The sequence below is a fragment of the Mercenaria mercenaria genome, chromosome 6 (genome assembly GCF_021730395.1).
Source record: "Mercenaria mercenaria strain notata chromosome 6, MADL_Memer_1, whole genome shotgun sequence".
In the NCBI taxonomy this organism is placed as follows: domain Eukaryota; kingdom Metazoa; phylum Mollusca; class Bivalvia; order Venerida; family Veneridae; genus Mercenaria; species Mercenaria mercenaria.
The window spans coordinates 50,152,702-50,176,218 of record NC_069366.1 but is presented as its reverse complement, the minus strand read 5'-3'; the positions used below and the strand labels follow the sequence as shown (position 1 = coordinate 50,176,218).

Sequence of the window (23,517 nt, the reverse complement as noted above, 5' to 3'; positions counted from 1 at the left end):
TAGTTCTGCGTGTATGATAAACTGAAAGTTAGGATGCAATGTCATTTATCTGGACAACACTGCTTTCTTTCTAAAAAAAAAAAAAAATTGAATACAAACATGTTGATTAGTGACATAATTTCAAATATTATGCCTTCAAATCTGCTTGAAATTTGTACATCTCTAATTAATCATGAGCAAATATGAGCCGTGCCATGGGAAAACCAACATAGTGGCTTTGCGACCAGCATGGATCCAGACCAGCCTGGGCATCCGCGCAGTCTGGTCAGGATCCATGCTGTTCGCTAATAGTTTCTCCAATTCCAATAGGCTTTAAAAGCGAACAGCATGGAGCCTGACCAGACTGCGCGGATGCGCAGGCTGGTCTGGATCCATGCTGGTCGCATACCCACTATGTTGGTTTTCTCATGGCACGGCTCATATCTAAATATAGGCAGACATATACACTAATTTGACCATCTCACTGACCATATAAAAATTTACCTTTGATAAATAGTTTTGTTAAAGCACATGACCCTTTTTAATTTGCAAGACTTCCTTAGTATATTCTGAAGTTTTAAAATTCAGGATTTAATCAAATTCTTTACTGTACTAGCAAAAAACTTGATCTACAATGTGTAAAACTACCTTAATGACAAACAATTTTCGAATTTTAGAATGCTAAGTGGGTCATGCTCACCAAAAATGGCAGATGGCTGTCTTACCCATATTCTCCAAGTGAAAGAGTTATTCTATACACAAACATCAGAAGTATGATCTAATTTATTTCCATCAGCTTACAGAAGGTTTACAGAATTAAGGTAATGGGTGCATAATGCCGATCAACAATTGAGCCATGCCATGAGAAAACCAACATAGTGAGTTTGTGACCAGCATGGATCCAGAGTAGCCTGCCCATCCGCACAGTCTGGTCAGGATCCATGCTGTTCGCTTTTAAAGCCTACTCGAATTAGAGAAACTGTTAGCAAACAGCATGAATCCTGACCAGACTGCATGGATGCGCAGGCTGGTCTGGATCCATGCTGGTCGCAAACACACTATGTTGGTTTTCTCATGGCACGGCTCAATTTACGTTTGATTCTTTGTGCACAATTTTGGTATTCTTCAGTTGTTATAGAAAGCCATGTGAATGTCTTATAATATGTGTAAAATTGGTAAAATTTTGTGTTCAAGTTAAGAGCATTTTTTAACAGTATTCAGTCATATATATATATAACTTGTGTCTATACATGCAGCAGTGAGCACAATGCACAACTTCATAGTAATGACTCACTGGAATATCATACTGTACTAATAAACTTTGATAATGTGGCAGTTGAGTCCAATAAGTCCAGGGGTGTTCAGAGATAATCCGTCATAGATCTATTGCAAAGCAAATTATTGGATTTACCTGTATTGGACAATAAACAGTATCGATTGTATTCAGGTCAACTGCTACACTATCAAAGTTTATTAGTAGACATGATACCTAACCTAGACACAAAGTAATGACACAGTCCTATTGGTTGTAAGATAAACAGTTTTAGCTCCATCTCCTGAACTCCTTTCAGATCCATCAAAATAGCAGATAAATGGTACTTTGTGTGCATTTGCACATATTCAACAAGAGCTGCATATTCAAAATATAAAATCATGCCCCCCAGGTGTATGACCATTGACCAAAGATGCTGTTTTCTGAGGTTTTAAGTTTAAAGGTGAAAGATCACAAAAGAAGGTTAAGGTCAACTATATATGGGTCAGTTCGAAGGTCTAGCCTCAAGGTTTGTCGAGTGTGAGTATGAACTAAATTCGGTGATTTATGTGGGATGCAGCACCAAACAATGTTGTTTATTCCAGTTCATCAAAAGTGCTAGTCACACTCTTCTCTTTTACTTAAGGCATAACTCAGTATTACCTTGGAAAAAACTAGAGCTCATAGAACACGAAATGCCCCCCTTGATGCATTCAGTAATTGAACAAGGAACAGAAATTATTTGGTGCACACAAGTTCTACTGTTCTAGGTCAATGTGACCTTTCCCTTTCACCTATTGACCTCAAAATCAATAGGGGTCATCTGCTGGTCATGATAAACCTCCCCATTAAGTTTCCTAATCCAAGGCCCTAGCATTCTCAAGTTATCGTCTGGACACAGTTTAACTGTTCCAGGTTACTGCGACCTTGACCTTTGGCCTACTGACCTCAAAATCAATAGGGGTCATCTGCTTGTCAAGTACAACCTTCCTTTCAACTTTCATGATCCTAGACCCATAAGTGTTCTTGCGTTATCATCCGGAAACCGTTTAACTGTTCTGGGTCACAGTGACCTTGACTTATGACCTACTGATCTCAAAAACAATAGGGGTCATCTTGTGGTTATGACCAACCACCCTATCAACTTTCATGATCCTCTGTCCAAGCGTTCTTGAGTTATCATTCGGAAATGGATTAGTCTACATACCGACCGACTGACATCTGCAAAACGATATACCCCTTCTTCTTCAATCGAAGGGGGGCATAAAAACTGTCATAGAAAATCTGTCTGAGAAAGTTTCATGCAGAATGACAACTGAAGTCAATAAAGTCTCCACAGGACAGGTCTGATGATTGATAAGTTAGTCTGCTGAAATTAATTAAAAGGTGACCTCGACAAATTACTTCTTGAGACAAGTGAGCCACAATCACCCTACACTGATAGAAAAAGATTATCTATTCTTCACATCAAGATTGGAGAAGTTAAATGCACAGTTTATGAAACACTGCTGCACTTTTTTTAGCATTTTTCATGCTTTGCAGGAGTATATGCAAAAGGGGGACAAAAAGGTTAGACAGTAATAAATGTATCTGGTCTCTATATCAGTATTTCCAGCCAGCCTTTCACTTCTCGCAAGACAACACTATGTCTTGTGCATTAGGTCTGTCTACAGGCAATTAAGAAATGCAAAAAAATATAGGGTATGACCAAAATGCAATGAAACCATGATCACATGATGGAGACATGTGATACACACACTAAAATCTACTTTCACTTTCATTTTACCCATCAGTTTCTGCACAACCTTGGAGGCATACAAATTTGCTTAAAATATTCCACAGACAATTTACAATCAATCATCAATAAAGCACTATGCCGGGAAAAAATTGCAATATATACTGATACGGACTATATTCGAGGACAACCACAAGCACAATCTGACTAAAGTACTTGATCTTCTAAACAAAGATCTGAGAACGACCCATTCATATTCGTCTTCTATATATTTTGGATTTCCAATATTGCTATTTTTATTTTCGCAAATCTATTTTTATTTGAACCAATCAGACGACTTGTTCACATGTCAAAGAGTAAGAAAATTTGCAGTAAGTCCAGGCTCGAACCCAAGACCCCTCGCTTACAGAGCAAGTGCCCTACTGACTGAGCTAACCGGCTAACTGACATCTTACCACATAAGAATTGTAGATATGAAAAACCAAGGCGTTTTTAAGCTTGCAGAATGTTGTAAGTTAGCTTTCGATTGGCTAGCAGAAGGGTCGTCAGCATGAGGTTATCAATAGCTCGTTGTCAGATCCTAAGCGTAGCGTAATAGGAGATGTACTTTAGTCAGATTGACCACAAGCACATCAGGCAAATTACTACCATCGTACCAAAACTGTCATAATTTGAAGAATATATTCTTGCTGCAAGGTAAATAATTCAAAGTACTTTCTGTTTGTGTTAATACCATCAATGTAAATTTGGGTCATTATATAATGGCGACTCTGCAGCTGTTATTTGGGAAAGACACCCAGCTGCCCTTCCCATGCATAACTTCAGGTATGGGCAAGCACCTGAATAGAACAATTGGCTTTCCACAGTTTCTTAACATGAAGGAATTCCACATCATTTGAAGCATAAAGTGCTTTATTGCAATAAAAGAATAAACAGAACAAATAAATTAGTTAATACCACACAAAAGAATAAACAGAAAAAATAAATTAGTTGATACCACACATCATCTAAACAAAGTACAAAAATGGTATTCAACTTTCTGATGATAAAATTTTAACATATAGCACTCACCTGACAACTGACAAAAAATTCATTAAAAAATATTTTTCTGACCATGCTCAATGTGTCATTCATGTAGAATGTGTTAACAAAATTTTTCCTGCTTTGACCTAGTGACCTAGTTTTTGACAAAATTCTGACAAGGCTGCTTGGGAATCAAGAATAAAATGTGGTCTTAAGTATGCCAACAATTTCCAATGATTTGACCTAGTGACCTTGTTTTTGACAACATTCTGACAATGCTGTTTGGGGATCAGGAATAAAATGTGGATTCAAGTATGCCAACAATTTCCAATGATTTGACCTAGTGACCTTGTTTTTGACAACATTCTGACAATGCCGCTTGGGGGTCAGGAATAAAATGTGGATTCAAGTATGCCAACAATTTCCAATGATTTGACCTAGTGACCTTGTTTTTGACAACATTCTGACAAGGCTGCTTGGGGGTCAGGAATAAAATTAGGTCCCAATTAAGCCAACATTTTCCTATGATTTGACCTAGTGACCTAGTTTTTGACAACATTCTGACAAGGCTGCTCGGGGATAAGGAATAAAATGTGGTCTCAAGTATGCCAACAATTTCCTATGATTTGACCTAGTCACCTATTTGACTTAATCACCAAACTTTTGACCCAAAATGACCCAGTTTGGAACTTGGCATAAAAGGGCCTGTGTTCCTTGTATTCTTCATATATGGGTAAATTTTACTTGTATTTTTCACATAAGGCTACTTACTTTAAAGGTCCATTACTAAAACCCGAACGAGTCGATTGTATTATATGAAAACCAGAGTTTGTAGCTGAGACTTCCTATTTACTGAAAATATGGCTCACTGCATCAGATCTGACCAAATAGTCATGAATATGTTCACGAATAACTAACAAATAAACAAGAGGACTATGATGGTCCTGAATCGCTCACCTCTTCCCACATGACCCAGTTTTGAGTATGACGTCGTTTTTACTATTATTTGACATAGTGACCTAGTTTTTGAGCTCATGTGACCCAGTTTTGAACCTGACCTAGATATTATCAAGATAAAAATTCTGACCAACTTTCATGAAGATCCATTGAAAAATATGGTCTCTAGAGAGGTTCTATTATCTGACCTATTGACCTAGTTTACAAAGGTACGTGACCCTGTTTTGAATTTACCTAGATATCATCAAGGTGAACATTCTCACTAATTTTTATGAAGATCTCATGAAAAATACGGCCTCTAGAGAGGTCACAAGGCTTTTCTATTTTTATACCTACTGGCCTAGCTTTTGACCGCACGTGACCCAGTTTCGAAACTGACCTAGATATCATCAAGGTGAACATTCAGATCAATTTTCATGACGATCCATTGAAAAATATGGCCTCTAGAGAGGTCAAAGGATTTTAATAATTTTAGACCTACTGACCTAGTTTTTGATTGGAGTCGACCCAGTTTCAGACTTGACCTAGATATCATCAAGATGAACATTCAGACCAACTTTCATACAGATCCCATGAAAAGTATGGCCTCTAGAGAGGTCACAAGTTTTTTTTATTTTTTGACCTACTGACCTAGTTTTTTAGGGCACATGACCCAGTTTCAAACTTGACCTAGATTTCATTAAGGTGAACATTCTGACTAATTTTTATGGAGATCCATTCACAAGTATGGCCTCTAGAGAGGTCACAAGGTTTTTCTAGTTTTAGACCTACTGACCTAGTTTTTGACCGCACATGACCCTGTTTCAAACCTGACCTAGATATCATCAAAATGAACATTCAGACCAATTTTCATACAGATCCCATGAAAAATATGGCCTTTAGAGAGGTCACAAGGTTTTTCTATTATTTGACCTACTGACCTAGTTTTTGATGGCACATGACCCACTTTTGAATTTGGTCTAGATATTATCAAGATGAACATTCAGACCAACTTTCATACAGATCTCATGAAAAATATGGCCTCTAGAGAGGTCATAAGGTTTTTCTATCATTTGACCTACTGACCTAGTTTTTGAAGGCACGTGACCCACTTTTGAACTTGACCTAGATATCATCAAGGTTAACATTCTGACCAATTTTCATGAAGATCTCATGAAATATATGGCCTCTAGTGAGGTCACAAGGTTTTTCTATTTTTAGACCTACTGACCTAGTTTTTGACTGCACGTGACCCAGTTTCGAATTTGACCTAGATATCATCAAGATGAACATTCAGACCAACTTTCATACAGATCCCATGAAAAATATGGCCTTTAGAGAGGTCACAAGGTTTTTCTATTATTTGACCTACTGACCTAGTTTTTAAAGGCACGTGACCCAATTTCAAACTTGACCTAGATATCATCAAGATGAACGTTCTGACCAATTTTCATGAAGATCGCATGAAATATATGGCCTCTAGAGAGGTCACAAGGTTTTTCTATTTTTAGACCTACTGACCTAGTTTTTGATGGCACCTGACCCAGTTTCGAACTTGACCTAGATATCATCAAGGTGAACATTCAGACCATCTTTCATAAAGATCCCATGAAAAATGTGACCTCTAGAGTGGTCACAAGCAATAGTTTACGGATGGACGCACGGACGGACGGACGACGGACACCGCACGATCACAAAAGCTCACCTTGTCACTTTGTGACAGGTGAGCTAACACAAAATGTTGCCTATGTCAAACTGAAAGTATGTTTTCTGACTGCTTACGAACCCATCGAGCATCTTCGGATTTTTTCGGAAGAATCCTCCGAAACGAGGCTATAAATAGAAAATGCTTTTGTAAAAAAGCGCATGTCTCCCCCAATGCAAAGTCCTATAGGCAAGAAGTCAATAGGGGTCAGGAGCGAAAGTCAAAGAGACACTGATGGTTGGCTGCAATAGGGATCATCTACTTGGCATGTCCAGTCATCCCACTAAATTTCAACACTCGTGGCCTAGTGGTTCTCAAGTCACTGTTCAGGCTCCTGTGACCCTGACCTTTGATCAAGTGACCTCAAAATAAATAGGGGTCATGTACTCTGCATGTCCAATCATCCTATTAAGTTTCAACATTGTAGGTCAAGTGGTTCTCAAGTTATTTCCAAAAAATGATTTTACATGAACAGGCCACTGTGACCTTGACCTTTAACGGAGTGACCCCAAAAACAATAAGGGTCATTTACTCTGCATGAACAATCATCCTATGAAGTTTCAACATTCTGGGTCGAGAGGTTCTCAAGTTATTGATTGGAAATGGTTTTCCATGTTCAGGCCCGTGGCCTTAACCTTTAACAGAGTGACCCTAAAATCGTTAGGGTTCATTTACTCTGCATGACCAATCATCCTACGAAGTTTCATCATTCTGGGTCAAATGGTTCTCAAGTTACTGACCGGAAATGGTTTTCAATGTGCGGGCCCCTGTGACCTTGACCTTTCACAGAGTGACCCCAAAATCGTTAGGGGTCATCTACTCTTTATGACCAATCTTTCTATTAAGTTTCAACATTCTGGGTCAAGTGGTTCTCAAGTTACTGACCGGAAATAGTTTTCAATGTTCAGGCCCCTGTGACCTTGACCTTTAATTGAGTGACCCCAAAATCGATAGGGGTCATCTACTTTGCATGTACAATCATCCAATGAAGTTTCAGCATTCTGGGTCAAGTGGTTCTCTAGTTATTGATCAGAAATGGTTTTCAATGTTCAGGCCCCTGTGACCTTGACCTTTGACGGAGTGATCCCATAATCAATAAGGGTCATCTACTCTTTATGACCAATCATCCTATCAAGTTTCAACATTCTGGGTCAGGTGGTTCTCTAGTTATTGATTGGAAATGGTTTTCAATGTTCAGGCCCCTGTGACCTTGACCTTTGATGCAGTGACCCCAAAATCAATAGGGGTCATCTACTCTTCATGACCAATCATCCTATGAAGTTTCAACATTCTGGGTCAAGTGGTTCTCTAGTTATTGATCGGAAATGGTTTTCAATGTTCAGGCCCCTGTGACCTTGACCTTTGACGGAGTGACCCCAAAACCGATAGGGGTCATCTGCTCTTCATGACCAATCATCCTATGAAGTTTCAACATTCTGGGTCAAGTGGATAACTAGTTATTGATCGGAAATGGTTATCAATGTTCAGGCCCCTGTGACCTTGACCTTTGATGGAGTGACCCCAAAAACAATAGGGGTCGTCTACTCCAGCAGCCCTACAACCCTATGAAGTTTGAAGGTTCTAGGTCAAATTGTTCTCCAGTTATTGCTCGGAAATGAAGTGTGACGTACGGACGGACGGACGAACAGACGGACGGACGGACAGGGCAAAAACAATATGTCTCCTAGGGGAGACATAATTTATAAATAGATGCAAAATATATTATATTCCCAAACGATAACGTGATTTTTACAAACTTAGCACATGGAATTCAACAATTTTGTAATTTACAAAATCTTCATGAAAATCATTCTTATAATACAGGTAATAAACAGCTATACTACAAGTTTGCGGGAGGACAATTCAGGCCCTTCCCGAATAAAGGTGATTTTACAACTTCGTCTGCAAACTTTTTCAGTTAATCTCTTTTCAGTATAGTTTTAAAGAATATAAATGAATAACTGTCTTACACTGCCAAAACAAAATGTGATTGAAATTTACCTAAATACACTGATTTATGTACATATGGCTACATTAATTTAAAAAGATTTTAGACATTAAACACATTGTCTTGGCCTAATATATGTCACTGTCAATTTTAAACATAAATTTTGTACATTTCATATTTTTCGTGCAAGTCGTGTTTAATTACCATCATGGAAATACAGTTATTTTGTCGCGCGTCTTTAATTGGATATTCGTTTGAAACAATTTTAAAATCACGTGATCCCGAAGAATTTCTGACTGATTACGGAAAAACGATAAACATGAAAGTAGGACAAAATGACCCCCCATGTCGGTCTAAGAAAATACAGAAACAATCATTTGTTTCTCTGTTCTTGTGTTGATTTCAAGGGAATATTGCACGGCTATCATAATGTTTAGTACTATATTACAAAATGTGTAGTCTTTTTTTAAGATTTATGTCTATTCATTTGTCTTTATTTTGCACCTTTAAATGGCTTTTGTTGCTTAGAAACAGCCTGTATGTATAATAAGCCGAGGACAAGTGACGTATGTTTTGTACAGTTAACCATTAATGAGAAGTGAGAGTATTGCTATTTCGGGCTTTTTAGAAAAGGTTTGATACTATTTCTAGAAGCCAGGAATTATATTTTCAAGTTAATCATCAGACAAGTTTAGTATTATTATCATAATCATCAAACACTGCAAAAATAAGCTTGATAAAATTATACAATCAAATGCTTCAGAAAAACAAGAGCTGTCCGTAAGACAGCGCACTCCACTTTTCTGGGATTTGACAGTAAAATGAATGTATGTCTCAATAAGAGACCTCTACTTCAAAAGGAAAATACACCAAGGGGCATAATTCTGTCAAGAACAGAAATTAGAGTTATTGGGATTGCTACCACACATGCAGATGATGATGGTTAAGATAATATTCTGAGTTTTAAGTCATTATCTTACATAGAACCAAAGTTATGTCCAGAAAACTAAGATTGTTAAAAAATTTAAGTATGAAAGGGGCATAATTTGGTCAAAATTACAAATCAGAGTTATGGGGATTGTTACCACACATGCAGATGATGATGATAAAGATACATTTAAAGTTTCAAGTCTTTATCTTATATTGCATTAAAGTTATATCCAGAAAGTGAAGATTGCTTAAAAACTAAGTACAAAAGGGGCATAATTCTGTCATAAATATAATTAGAGTTAAGGGGTTTGTAACCACACATGCAGATGATGATTATAAAGAAATATTTTTAATTTCAAGTCATTATCTTTTAAAGTACCAAAGATATGTCTATAAACAAAGCTTTCCAAAAAATTTAACATGAAAATAATTCCAAGTATAACAATTTTGTGTCCTTGACCTTGGTATAATGGACCCAGCCCCTGCACATACTTTGTTTGTATGCTTGACAATGTTTATGTGAAGTTACAGTAAGATATAAGTAAAAGTAACAAAGATATGACAGAAAAACAAAGGTTGCTGAAAAACTTTAACCTTAAAAATAACCTAAGTAAAACACCTTAGTGACCTTAACCTTGGGTATAATGGGCTCAGCCCCTGTACATATGTTGTTTGTATGCTGAACAATGTTTATGTAAAGTTACAGTAAGATATAAGCAATAGTAACAAAGATAAGACAGAAAAAACAAAGGTTGCCGAAAAACTTTAACCTTAAAAATAATGTAAGAATAACACCTTGGTGACCTTGACCTTGGGTATAATGGGCTCAGCCCCTACACATATTTGTTTGTATACTATACAATGTTTATGTGAAGTTACAGTAAGATATAAGCAATTTTAACAAAGATATGGCAGAAAAACAAAGGTTGCCGAAAAACTTTAACCTTAAAAACAAGAGCTGTCCGTAAGACAGCCAAGCTCGACTATTCGAAATATTGTCACAGAAGCAGGAAATTATTACCCAAAATGTTAAATATCAAAAGAGTTTTAAGTTCGAAAGGGGACATAATTTGACCAAAATACATGTCAGAGTTATGGGACTTGATGCTAGCAACTAGTTTTATAACCCCGAAGAAACATGTTAGGTTTCAATTCAATATCTGCATTAGTTTTGGAGATAGTAACTTGCATGTAAACTTTAACCAGAATTTTCTAAGTCCAAAAGGGGGCATAATTTGTTCAAAATACATGTTAAGAGTTATGGAACTTGACCTAGTGAGGCTGGTAATTGACCTAGAAAAGGAATAAATAAGATTCAAAGCTATATGCCTTTTGGTAATAGCTGTATGTACTTGCACGCAAAACTTTAACCAGAATTTTCCAAGTCCAAAAGGGGGCATAATTTGCCCAAAATACATGTCAGAGTTATGGGACTTGATTCTATCAACTAGTTTTATAACCCCGAAGACACATGTGAAGTTTCAATTTAATATCTGTATTAGTTTTGGAGATAGTAACTTGCATGTAAAACTTTAACCAGGATTTTCTAAGTCCAAATGGGGGCGTAATTTGCCCAAAATACATGTCAGAGTTATGGGACTTCATTCTATCAACTAGTTTTATAACCCCGAAGACACATGTGAAGTTTCAATTTAATATCTGTATTAGTTTTGGAGATAGTAACTTGCATGTAAAACTTTAACCAGGATTTTCTAAGTCCAAAATGGGGCATAATTTGCCCAAAATACATGTCAGAGTTATGGGACTTGACCCAGTGAGGTAGGTAATTGATCTAGAAAAAGAAAAAATAAGTTTCAAATCTATATGCCTTTTAGTAATAGCTGTATGTACTTGCACGCAAAACTTTAACCAGAATTTTCTAAGTCCAAAAGGGGGCATAATTTGCCCAAAATGTCGGTCAGAGTTATGGGACTTGGTGCTATAAACTAGTTTTATAACCCCGAAGACACATGTAAAGTTTCAATTCAATATCTGCATTAGTTTTGGAGATAGTAACTTACATGTAAAACTTTAACCAGGATTTTCTAAGTCCAAAAGGGGGCATAATTTGCCCAAAATACATGTCAGAGTTATGGGACTTGACCCAGTGAGGTAGGTAATTGATGTAAAAAAAGAAAAAATAAGTTTCAAATCTATATGCCTTTTGGTAATAGCTGTATGTACTTGCACGCAAAACTTTAACCAGAATTTTCTAAGTCCAAAAGGGGGCATAATTTGGCCAAAATGAAGGTCAGAGTTATGGGACTTGGTGCTATCAACTAGTTTTATAACCCCGAAGACACATGTGAAGTTTCAATTCAATATCTGCATTAGTTTTGGAGATAGTAACTTGCATGTAAAACTTTAACCAAAATTTTCTAAGTCCAAAAGGGGGCATAATTTGCTCAAAATACATGATAGAGTTATGGAACTTGACCCAGTGAGGTTGGTAATTGACCTAGAAAAAGAATAAATAAGTTTCAAAGCTATATACCTTTAAATGATAGCTGTATGTACTTGCATGCAAAAACTTAACCAAGGTGTGACGCCGACGCCGACGCCGACGCCAACGCCAGGGTGAGTAGAATAGCTAGACTATTCTTCGAATAGTCGAGCTAATAACCGAAGTGTAACAGCTTGGTGACCTTGACCTTGGGTATAATGGGCTCAGCCCCTATACATATATTGTTTGTATACTGGACAATGTTTATGTGAAGTTACAGTAAGATATAAGCAATAGTAACAAAGATATGACAGAAAAACAAAGGTTGCCGAAAAACTTTAACCTAGAAGGGTCACGCCGACGCCGGCGCCAAAGCCGGGGCGAGTAGAATAACCCCCCTATTCTCCAAATAGTGGAGCTAAAAACTAGTCTGTTATTATTTTACCATCAAATACTGTAGAAGTAAGATACTATAAAGGATTTTAATTATAAATACCAATTAGAGTCTGTGAAGTCAAAATTGAAATTTTAACCAAATTTTACTTTAAGTACATTTTTATGCAGCATTTATACATCTGTGTTTGTTCCTTTCATTTAGTTTTTGTTGAGTTTAACAAAAACAAACCCATGAAAGATTTCAGCATCCAAAGCATTAGGTTAACATTAAACAGTGGTGAGGGGAAAGTGTTTTGAAGTCAGGGGCCATAAACACCAAGCCATGGAAGCCCAACCCATATTTGTTCAGTTCAAAACTGTACATTTATATGAAGAGAGAAACTGGATTAATTCTGTCGACATATACGTTTATATCTCCAGGGATTTCCTACTTGTATGTTGACACAATGGATGTTCTTATAAACCATGGCTTCAACCTCTGCAAAAAAAAAATTATTGCCAAATAATTCTGATGCTGCAACAATGTACAACAGTAAACTAAACCTTATAGGATTCTTTTTTTTCTTGTACATTATGCATGTAAATTGTTCATTTGCATGTAAAATGATTTTTGATCATATAGGAGAAGGAAAACTTGTCCATTCAACATTGTTTTGTTCAAAACTATGCAACACCAGAGTTAGATTATTGTGTTTGGATCAATAGTTATTACTGATATGTCAAAATTTGATCAGGATTAATTTATGATAAGGCTATTTTGAGCTCATTAATCACTGACTAATCAATGTCAAAATTTTTAATTTTCACTGTAGGTTCCAAACCTCTCTTGGGAGTGTAGAATTCTTTTATTTGACTGTTAATAAAAAGAGAGTTAAGAGGAACAACACATCAAACACCGGGTCGTCGCCTCAACGCGAAACTAGTCTATGTGTATATAGAAATAGAAGCAGATAGACTAGTTTCGCGTTGAGACCACGGCCCGGTGGGGTTAACTTATTTAATAAGATCTACCGGTTTTGGTCATATAATGACCTTCATCAGGATGATTATTTGAGGAATAGCCAGGACACCTGGATCTTCGTACAAAATAAAAAGCTGTAAAACAGCTGTTTGATTAACTGTGTAAGTGCAAGTGATGGAAAAGGTAGTTCTGCATATTTGATATACCAAAAGAAAGGTCGTTTATGCAGATATGATAGAATAACGCCTGGACTCCGCATACAGAAACAAAAACCTTTTTACGAATTAATGACAACCTGTAAGTAAATTAATTAAAAACCGCAATGTTATCATTTTTCGACAGATATACTATATAATTCAATCTCTATTAAAATCTGCATTGTAGGTTGCAAAAATGTCATAAAAATTGTGATTTTCCCATAGACTCCCATTTTGAAAACTAATATAACAACGTGTGTTGTTCAATTTTTTAAAAACAATCTTACAACAAGAGGACCATGATGGTCCTGAATCGCTCACCTCTTCCCACATGACCCAGTTTTGAGTATGACGTCGTTTTTTCTATTATTTGACATAGTGACTTAGTTTTGAACTTGACCTAGGTATTATCAAGATAAAAATTCTAAGCAATTTTCATGAAGATCCATTGAAAAATATGGCCTCTAGAGAGGTAACAAGGTTTTTCTATTTTTAGACCTACTGACCTAGTTTTTGACTGCACGTGACCCTGTTTTGAATTTTACCTAGAAATCATCAAGGTGAACATTCTCACTAATTTTCATGAAGATCTCATGAAAAATATGGCCTCTAGAGCGGTCACAAGGTTTTTCTATTTTTATACCTTCTGGCCTAGTTTTTGACCGCACGTGCCCCGGTTTCGAAACTGACCTAGATATCATCAAGGTGAACATTCAGATCAATTTTCATGAAGATCCATTGAAAAATATGGCCTCAAGAGAGGTCAAAAGATTTTAATAATTTTAGAACTACTGACCTACTTTTTTATCGCACGTGACCCAGTTTCAAACTTGACCTAGATATCATCAAGATGAACATTCAGACCAACTTCCATACAGATCCCATGAAAAGTATGGCCTCTAGAGAGGTCACAAGGTTTTTTTTTATTATTTAACCTACTGACCTAGTTTTTTAAGGCACGTGACCCAGTTTCAAACCTGACCTAGATATCATCAAGGTGAACATTCTGACCAATTTTCATGAAGATCCATTCACAAGTATGGCCTCTAGAGAGGTCACAAGGTTTTTCTATTTTTAGACCTACTGACCTAGTTTTTGACTGCAGTTGACCCAGTTTCGAACTTGACCTAGATATCATCAAGATGAACACTCAGACCAAGTTTCATAAAGATCCCGTGAAAAATATGGCCTTTAGAGAGGTCACAAGGTTTTTCTATTATTTGACCTACTGACCTAGTTTTTGAAAGCACGTGACCCACTTTCAAACTTGACCTAGATATCATCAAGATGAACATTCAGACCAACTTCCATACAGATCCCATGAAAAATGTGGCCTCTAGAGAGGTCACAAGGTTTTTCTATTATTTGACCTACTGACCTAGTTTTTGACGGCAAGTGACCCACTTTCGAACTTGACCTAGATATCATCAAGATGAACATTCTGACCAATTTTCAAGAAGATCTCATGAAATATATGGCCTCTAGAGAGGTCACAAGGTTATTCTATTTTTAGACCTACTGACCTAGTTTTTGACCGCACGTGACCCAGTTTCGAACTTGACCTAGATATCATCAAGATGAACACTCAGACTAATTTTCATACAGATCCCATGAAAAATATGGCCTTTAGAGAGGTCACAAGGTTTTTCTATTATTTGAACTTCTGACCTAGTTTTTGATGGCATGTGACCCAGTTTCGAACTTGACCTAGATATCATCAAGGTGAACGTTCTGACCAATTTTCATGAAGATCTTGTGAAATATATGGCCTCTAGAGAGGTCACAAGGTTTTTCTATTTTTAGACCTACTGACCTAGTTTTTGAAGGCACGTGACCCAGTTTCGAACTTGACGTGGATATCATCAAGGTGAACATTCTGACCAATTTTCATGAAGATCTTGTGAAATATATGGCCTCTAGAGAGGTCACAAGGTTTTTCTGTTTTTAGACCTACTGACCTAGTTTTTGAAGGCACGTGACCCAGTTTCGAACTTGACCTAGATATCATCAGGATGAACATTCTGACCAACTTTCATAAAGATCCCATGAAAAATGTGACCTCTAGAGTGGTCACAAGCAAAAGTTTACGGACGCACGATGCGTGATCACAAAAGTTCACCTTGTCACTTTGTGACAGGTGAGCTAAAAAACCAAGCACAAGACCCTATCCTTTTTCTTAGTATATTCTGAAGTTTTGAAAAGTCAGGATTTAGTCAAATTCTACGCTGTAGCAAAAGCTCTTATGCCAACGTGCAGAACAACCTTAAATCCAACAAAACAACTCTAAGCTCAATCTATGAATTTCACATATATATGAGCCGCGCCATGGAAAAACCAACATCGTGGCTTTGCAACCAGCATGGATCCAGACCAGACTGCGCGGATGTCAGGATCCATGCTGTTCGCTAACGGTTTCTCTAATTGCCATAGGCTTTAAAAGCGAACAGAATGGACCCTGTCCCGACTGCGTGAATGCACAGGCTAGTCTGGATCCATGCTGGTCGCAAAGCCACTATTGGTTTTCTCATGGCGCGGCTCAATTATAGTGATTTCATCAAACTAATTTAAAAGTACCAGTAAAGTAAAACAGGCTGTTACTGTTTAATTATAGTGAAAGAACAAAAACGATCAATAAATGTATACCAGTCTTTCAATAGTATTGCACAAGTTACATAAAAAAGATATAGATATGAGCAATACAATATTGCATGAGGGATATGTGGTATTGGAGTTAAAACATCAGCGGGTTGAAGTATAACTAACAGGGAATTTACTCCTGACAGAATGTGTATCAACCAGCATTAGTTAGAGATCTCTTGTCATCTCCAGCAACTGTCATTGGTCTGCTACTCTCTATATTGCCCCTGGTTGCAGGTCTGTAAGATATCTATTGTCTGGGCTATTGTCTCTCGGGAATAAACTTCAAACTGGACATGATTTTCATTAATGAATTATCTGACATGTGGAATTTAATAATCTGTTGCAGTGTATGGTGATTTTTTTCAGATGAACAGGATTTATGCTGATGGAAGAGGGAGAAAAATAAAAAAAAAAATATTGTTCATTATTACTTAATTTGCCATTTTCATTGATAATATTTACTGATTAAATGGGTTCTTGATTTTTTTAGTGAATAACAAAGGATAAATGGATTTACTGATATATTTAACAAGCTTCTGACACACTGTACTCTTGACTGACATTGTATTATGACATGTTAATATAAATGTTAATTTAATGAATTATTTAAAAATTGTCTATGAATGACTTAATCAAGAAGCTTCAGTTTTTACCAATATGATAGACAAATACTGGAATTTTTTTCTTTGAAATTCCAGAGATGTGTATTTGATTGAAAAAAATTGGTGGATTAACAGAAGATGTTATTTAAATGGAACTTCTTCTAGATAAATGTTTTAAATTTGATATTAATGGTGTAACAGGGAAATGTTATCTTAATGACACAGTGAATTGCAATGTTTTTCCAGACAATCTAAACTCTGTTGGGAGAGCTTGACTGAAGTGTTGGAATATTTACCATACCCAGAGCATACAGCACCAATAAAAAGGTAAGTTATTACAAATTTCTAAATTTCTAGCTGTAACAATAATTTAATCAACTTGTTATTTGATAATTTGTTAACTGTAGAAAAAAACAATCTAGTACTTGTCTACTACAATCTGGGCATAATACTCAACAGTTCACAACCGCTTTTAATAACTGAGAAAAAAAAAAATATAATTTTTATGGTTTTTTTTGTTAGTTTTTTTTTTTCTGGTAAGAAATTAATCATTTATTTGTAGCTGTTTTAACACAGCTGATAATTAAATACCCATTGTAGTAAAGAGAGAAAGTAGGAATTTTCGAAAACCAATTTACGTCATTTTACCACAGAATGCTTGAGAAAGCATTTTTTTTATACTTTAATGCTTTTTGTATAATATATTGTCCTAATATAAGTGCTACAAATACAGTGCAAACTTACAAACTTTATAAGTTCTAAAGGTGAAACACAACAGAAATTTTATAATGTAAAATTTTCTAATGTGGTTACTGGTTTTTTATTTTTGAAAAGAGACCAGGAAAGTGCAGAAAGCACTTTGGTATATCAAAGACGGAAAGTAGGGAATATATTTAAGCTGCAATTTGATTTGTAACTTTTATCAAATTCACTTTCTTTTAAATTAATAGCACACTGATGTAAACATCAAGTATTATCTTTTAATTGAATCCCGATTTAGTACTCTGAAGAGCGCTGAATTAATTAATTTTATTTTAATGAGAAATTAAAATGAAAAATCATTGGTAGAAACAAATAAAAATTCATTTAACATTTCTGTAAAAAACCTTTACCCTGCTAAATTTCTAAAATGGACTGGCCCATCATTCGATTTGGGCAGTAGCACTTATTATTCAAAGGGGTGTTCACTGAAAATCTATTGACTGAATAGCAAACAGTGCAGACCATGATCAGACTGCACGGATGTGCAGGCTGATCTTGGTCTGTACTCAGGCTGCAAAGGCAGAATCACTTGCCTCCAGCAGACTCAAGGTTAACAAGAGATATGTCAGTGGAAACAGTACACTCCACTTTTTTCAAAAAGAGGAAAAATTGTAGCCTGGGATGCATTACCCATCTTAACCAAATCTATGAGAAATGTCAAAGTTAGTACAAAATCATACAAATAATTAAACATTAAATTCAAGATAAAAAGCAGTTGGAAGTACAAAGTTATAGGTCTTCTAAGAAATTTTAAACATAATGCAAAACAACTGATCAAGTGAAACAGTGAAACGTAATGGTTTGATTTCAATGTTATAGTGGGGGCATGTGGACTATGTTTCTTTGGAGTAGAATTCTCAGGGCTCTAATGGTACTTTATTCACACCTGCCCACAATATATGGGATTGTTGCAGTAATTATTGCTTGTAATTGGAACAAAAATATTGAAATGACATGACAAATGAACATTAAACAATGATGGTGTGACTGGAAAGTCTGATGAGGGATTGTAAGTGGGAGGGAGAGTTCTCAGGTCATGTGACCAACACAATCACATCACACCTTATTTGATACAGATTGGAGGGTGTGGATTTGGAAAGAGATTCATTGGAGAATTTCGTAAATTACTCTTTATTTAGCAACAACTGATCATTTTTTTGTTTATCATGAGGAAGATCAAGACAAAACTTTAGTTAGATATAAATTAAATATTATTTGTGTCTTGTGGTATTTATTTGAAATTATTTTTTGAGCATCTAAAGTGTAAAAATTCGTAAGTTTGTTAAACTTTTGGTGTATCATTTCTTATAAGCAGGACACACAAAAAATCTTCATGGCAGAACTTTTGCAAGTGGTTTGATACACTTCCATTAAAGGTTTTCATTTATTTTTTGAAACTATTACTCAGAAAAATACAAAGGCTGCCCAGTTGCCTCAGTGTGTCTCAACATAAATATGCCACTGAGAGCAAATGCCTTAATTCAGAATACCGCAATATTACATGAACAATATTTATATTCATGCATTTTTAACATGCAAGAATTACAAATTTATTATATATTAAGAGCACTGATTTATTCAATGGGTAACTTTTAGAAGACATTTATGACCACAAATAGTGAAATTACAATGAAGCACTTGCATACATCTAGGAATATTGAAAATTTCTGCCTCTCCAATACCTTCCATACAGTGTCAACTCGCAGCTGTAAAATAGAGACAGACAGAACATAAAATGTACAGAGATGCTCTTGGAATATTGCAAGTTATTGTAAAATACTACAAAGTTGTTATTGTGGGAGTCGGCATCAATCATCAAAGCTCAAGACTCCAACATAATATTCCTTTCCATTTTGTATCTAAAACTTGAAATTAACAAATTCATTTTATCAATTAAGAAGCCATTTTTGTCCAAAACACATCACTCTAATGTCAACACACATACAAAAAGAACAATACAATTTTACTACAATATCTCAAGGTAAACAACTAATATGTCTCTTTTATTGCTAAAATGCCTTTTACTGTCCAATATAGAATTCTGAAGAAGTTGTTTAAACCACACTAATGAATGTCATTGTGGCATATAGAACTCCAATAAAGTCTTTTTACACTGTATACAAATGAATGTATAGACCTCTAATTAAGTTTTTTACACTGCACCAATGAATGTCATTGAACAGTATAGATCTCTGATAAAGTCTTATTACACTGTATACAAATGAATGTCATTGTGCAGTATAGGATCTCTGGCTAAGCCTTGTTATACTTAATTCAATAGAATGTCATTGTGCAGTATAGAGTTTTGAAGTGGTTGTTTATACCACACTAATGAATGTCATTGTGGCATACAGAACTCCAATAAAGTCTTTTTACACTGTATACAAATGAATGTCATTGCACAGTATAGATCTCTGATAAAGTCTTATTACACTGTATTATGTGACAAATGAATGTCATTGCGCAGTATAGGATCTCTGACTAAGCCTTGTTATACTTAATTCCATAGAATGTCATTGTGCAGTATAGAGTTCTGATAAACTCTTACTATACCGTATTCAACTGTATGTCATTGCACAGTAAACAGTTCTGATAAAGTCTGTTATACTGCTAAAATGAATGTCAAAGTGCAGTATAGAGCTCTGATAAAGTCTTATACAATTCAAATGAATGTCATTATACAGAAAATAGTTCTGATTAAGTTTATTATAACACTAAATTGGATGTCATTGTATAGTGCTCAGTTCTTGTAAAATTAAAATTTCATTATGCTATTTAAACTAGAACTGTCACAGGAGTGACTCATACCCCCACCATACAGTCTTGTCACAGAAGAATGGCAACCGTAAGAAATCTTAAAAATACTTAGTCTTTGGAGTACTTCATCCTGGGCTTCCACATATAAGTAATACTAGTATAATACTAGTGTAGTAATACTAGTAAATATATTAAATCTCTAATATTAGAGATACACTAAAAGTGAATACAAAAAAAGTGTCTTACCGACCCATGTTACCACAGAAAAATGTATTTACTTTTTACGTAGGACTTATAATAAAAAGTCTAAAATAGGATTTCTAAAAATAGACTAATTCCTGGAATTTAAGGGGAAGAAACTCAGTACAAAAGTTAAAAAAAGGTTACTTCTCTTTGGCTCTAAGCCAATCAGAATGAGATATAGTGAAAATACATCAAAATTAACCTTAAATTCTAGGTAAAAGGGGACACAATTCAAGAAAAATTAGTGTCAGAGTTATGTACCTTGTGTCACATGATGTGAGTGATGAGGTGGAACATCTATTTTAAGTCTGAATCAAATCCATTCAGTAGTAACTGAGATATATTGAAAATACAACAAAATTAACCTTAAATTCTAAGTAAAAAGGGGCATAATTCATGAAAAATTGGTGTCAGAGTTATGCACCTTGTGTCACATGATGTGGGTGATGAGGTGGAACATCTATTTTAAGTTTGAATCAAATCCATTTAGTAATAACTGAGATATAGTGAAAATACAACAAAATTAACCTTAAATTCTAAGTTAAAGGGGACATAATTCATGAAAACTTGGTGTCAAGAGTTATGCACCTTGTGTCACATGATGTGGGTGATGAGGTGGAACATCTATTTTAAGTTTGAATCAAATCCATTTTGTAATAACTGAGATATAGTGAAAATACATCAAAATCAACCTTAAATTTAAAGTAAAAGGGGACATAATTCATAAAAAATTTATGTCAGAGTTAAGCACCTTATGTCACATGATCTGGGTGATGAGGTGGAACAACTATTTTAAGTTTGAATCAAATCCATTTAGTAATAACTGAGATATATGTGAAAATACAACAAAATTAACCTTAAAATTCTAAGTAAAAGGGGACATAATTCATGAAAACTTGGTGTCAGAGTTATGCACCTTGTGTCACATGATGTGGGCACATGATGTGGGTGATGAGGTGGAACATCTATTTTAAGTCTGAATCAAATCCATTCAGTAGTAACTGAGATATAGTGAAAATACATCAAAATCAACCTTAAATTCTAAGTAAAAAGGGACATAATTCATAAAAAATTGGTGTCAGAGTTATGCACCTTGTGTCACATGATGGAGGTGATGAGGTGGAACATCTATTTTAAGTTTGAATCAAATCCATTTAGTAATAACTGAGATATAGTGAAAATACAACAAAATTAACCTTAAATTCTAAGTAAAAGGGGGCATAATTCATGAAAACTTGGTGTCAAGAGTTATGCACCTTGTCTCACATTATGTGGGTGATAAAGTGGAACATGTATTTTAAGTTTAAATCAAATCCATTTGGTAATAACTGAGATAATAGATTTCGGGACAGGACGCGACGGGACACGACGTGACAAAACTGACTCCTATATACCCCCCTCAAACATGTTTGGTGGGGGTATAATGAATGTCAATGTCTTAAATTAATATAAGGAAGGGCAACAAATAGCAATTCTGGTATACCAATATTCTTGTCATTTAATGGCATTTATTTTATTACTAAATTGAATGTCATTGTACAGTGCTGAGTCTTTATGTCTTTTTATCAGCAAGGGCAATGATTCAATAGCAATTTTGGTATACCAATATTCTTGTCATTATTTTCACTAGGCCTTGGCCTCTAATATATATATTCAGCATGCTGTCCTATCAACCGTATCAAGATTCGCTACCTTTAAAGGCTAAAATAGCCATACAAGTCACGTGACCAACCACATATAAAACCATGAAAAAGCGTGCAAAATTCATAGTTGTTCTAGCGACGTGTCGAGATAGATACTCGATCCTTTTGCAGACAATCTGTTTGGTAAGAAACCACGTGTTCTTGTTTGAATTTGTTGAAATTTTTTGTTTCGAGTTTTTGCTCTAACGCTGTTAGAGCCTTTTTTATTTGCAGAATTCATTCTGTCTTTTATTATTTCATTTATTTTCTTTTTAGTTTTCTGCTTTTGCCTTGTTTCACGCACGTTCTTTGCTTCGTTTTTTGGTTTTTTGCCTGTGTACGTTTACCGTACATTGAAATGTCTCAGTCCGACTCGGATAAAGGGGGTCGAAAGGACGATGTCCTTTCTCTAGGGGAAATTTCTGACGAGGAAAAATCTTTCTCGGGGTTTTCGTCAGACGAAGCTCGTCCTAAAGGCAAAGGGAAAACTCCCAAGTTCACAAAAAAGAAAAAATCCCCCACGAAAAAATCAAAAGTGCCCCAGAAAAAGATTCCGAAAAAATCTAAAAATAAATCTGGGAAAACCGATATACAGGCTGGTAGTAGCAAATCGTCATGCGCTGTTCGCGCTTCCGGTAGCTTTTCCGGTGATAATGGAAGTGACAGGCATGAGAAAGGTAACATTATTAATCTGGATAATTTATCGTCTGGGGACGTATTTAAATTACGACAGGTGTTGGGCGTTGCCCCACCAGATGAGAATGACCAGACTGGTTATTTAAATGATTTTAATGATGAATTTCGGGCTATTCGGTAGAAATTGACAACGATGGCCCAGACCCTTCGACTAATTTGGTCTATGATGATCAAATCTCTGAAGACCCAAACACAGTCAGTTCCCTTAAAAAGGTCGATGACCAATTTGCTAATGCCCTTTTTGATCAAGATGTAAATTCTAGTGGCATAAATGATGTATCTCATGAGGAAACTGATTGGGACCTACCAAAATTGAAAACCCCTGAAAGGGGAGACAATATTAGTCAATCATTGGCTGATCTCATTAAAACTGCTTGCACTAATCAATGCGATATTAATGGTATAATTGATCAATACAAGGTTCCAGCTAATTGTGACCTTATGTGTCCTCCAAAAGTGAACGAGGAAATTTGGTCTGAATTGGCCAAACAAAAAAGAGTCCAAATTACAGACAAATTGTTGAGAGATATTCAAAATCTTGTTCTGGCTGGAATATTGCCAGTTTTGAAGCTTGCTTAGGTGATACAACCTTTTGTTTCTCAATTACCTGAAGCTAAAACTCTGATTTCA

The 23,517-nt window shown here is 35.6% G+C and overlaps 2 protein-coding genes across 6 annotated transcripts in view; one reads left to right on the top strand and one right to left on the bottom strand.

Moving 5' to 3' along the window:
* Positions 1-23,517, bottom strand: part of LOC123548927 (ATP-dependent DNA helicase Q4-like) — a 361,389-nt gene that overhangs the window by 102,009 nt on the left and 235,863 nt on the right. The window lies entirely within an intron of this gene.
* Positions 16,180-23,517, top strand: part of LOC123548929 (mu-type opioid receptor-like) — a 107,253-nt gene continuing 99,915 nt past the window's right edge. The window contains exons 1-2 of one of the 2 annotated variants that reach the window (XM_053545870.1): positions 16,180-16,379; positions 16,994-17,074. The gene's annotated coding sequence lies outside the window, so the exon portion shown is untranslated. Of the gene's footprint in view, positions 17,075-23,517 lie in introns of both variants that reach the window. The other variant, XM_053545869.1, reaches the window with a different exon arrangement.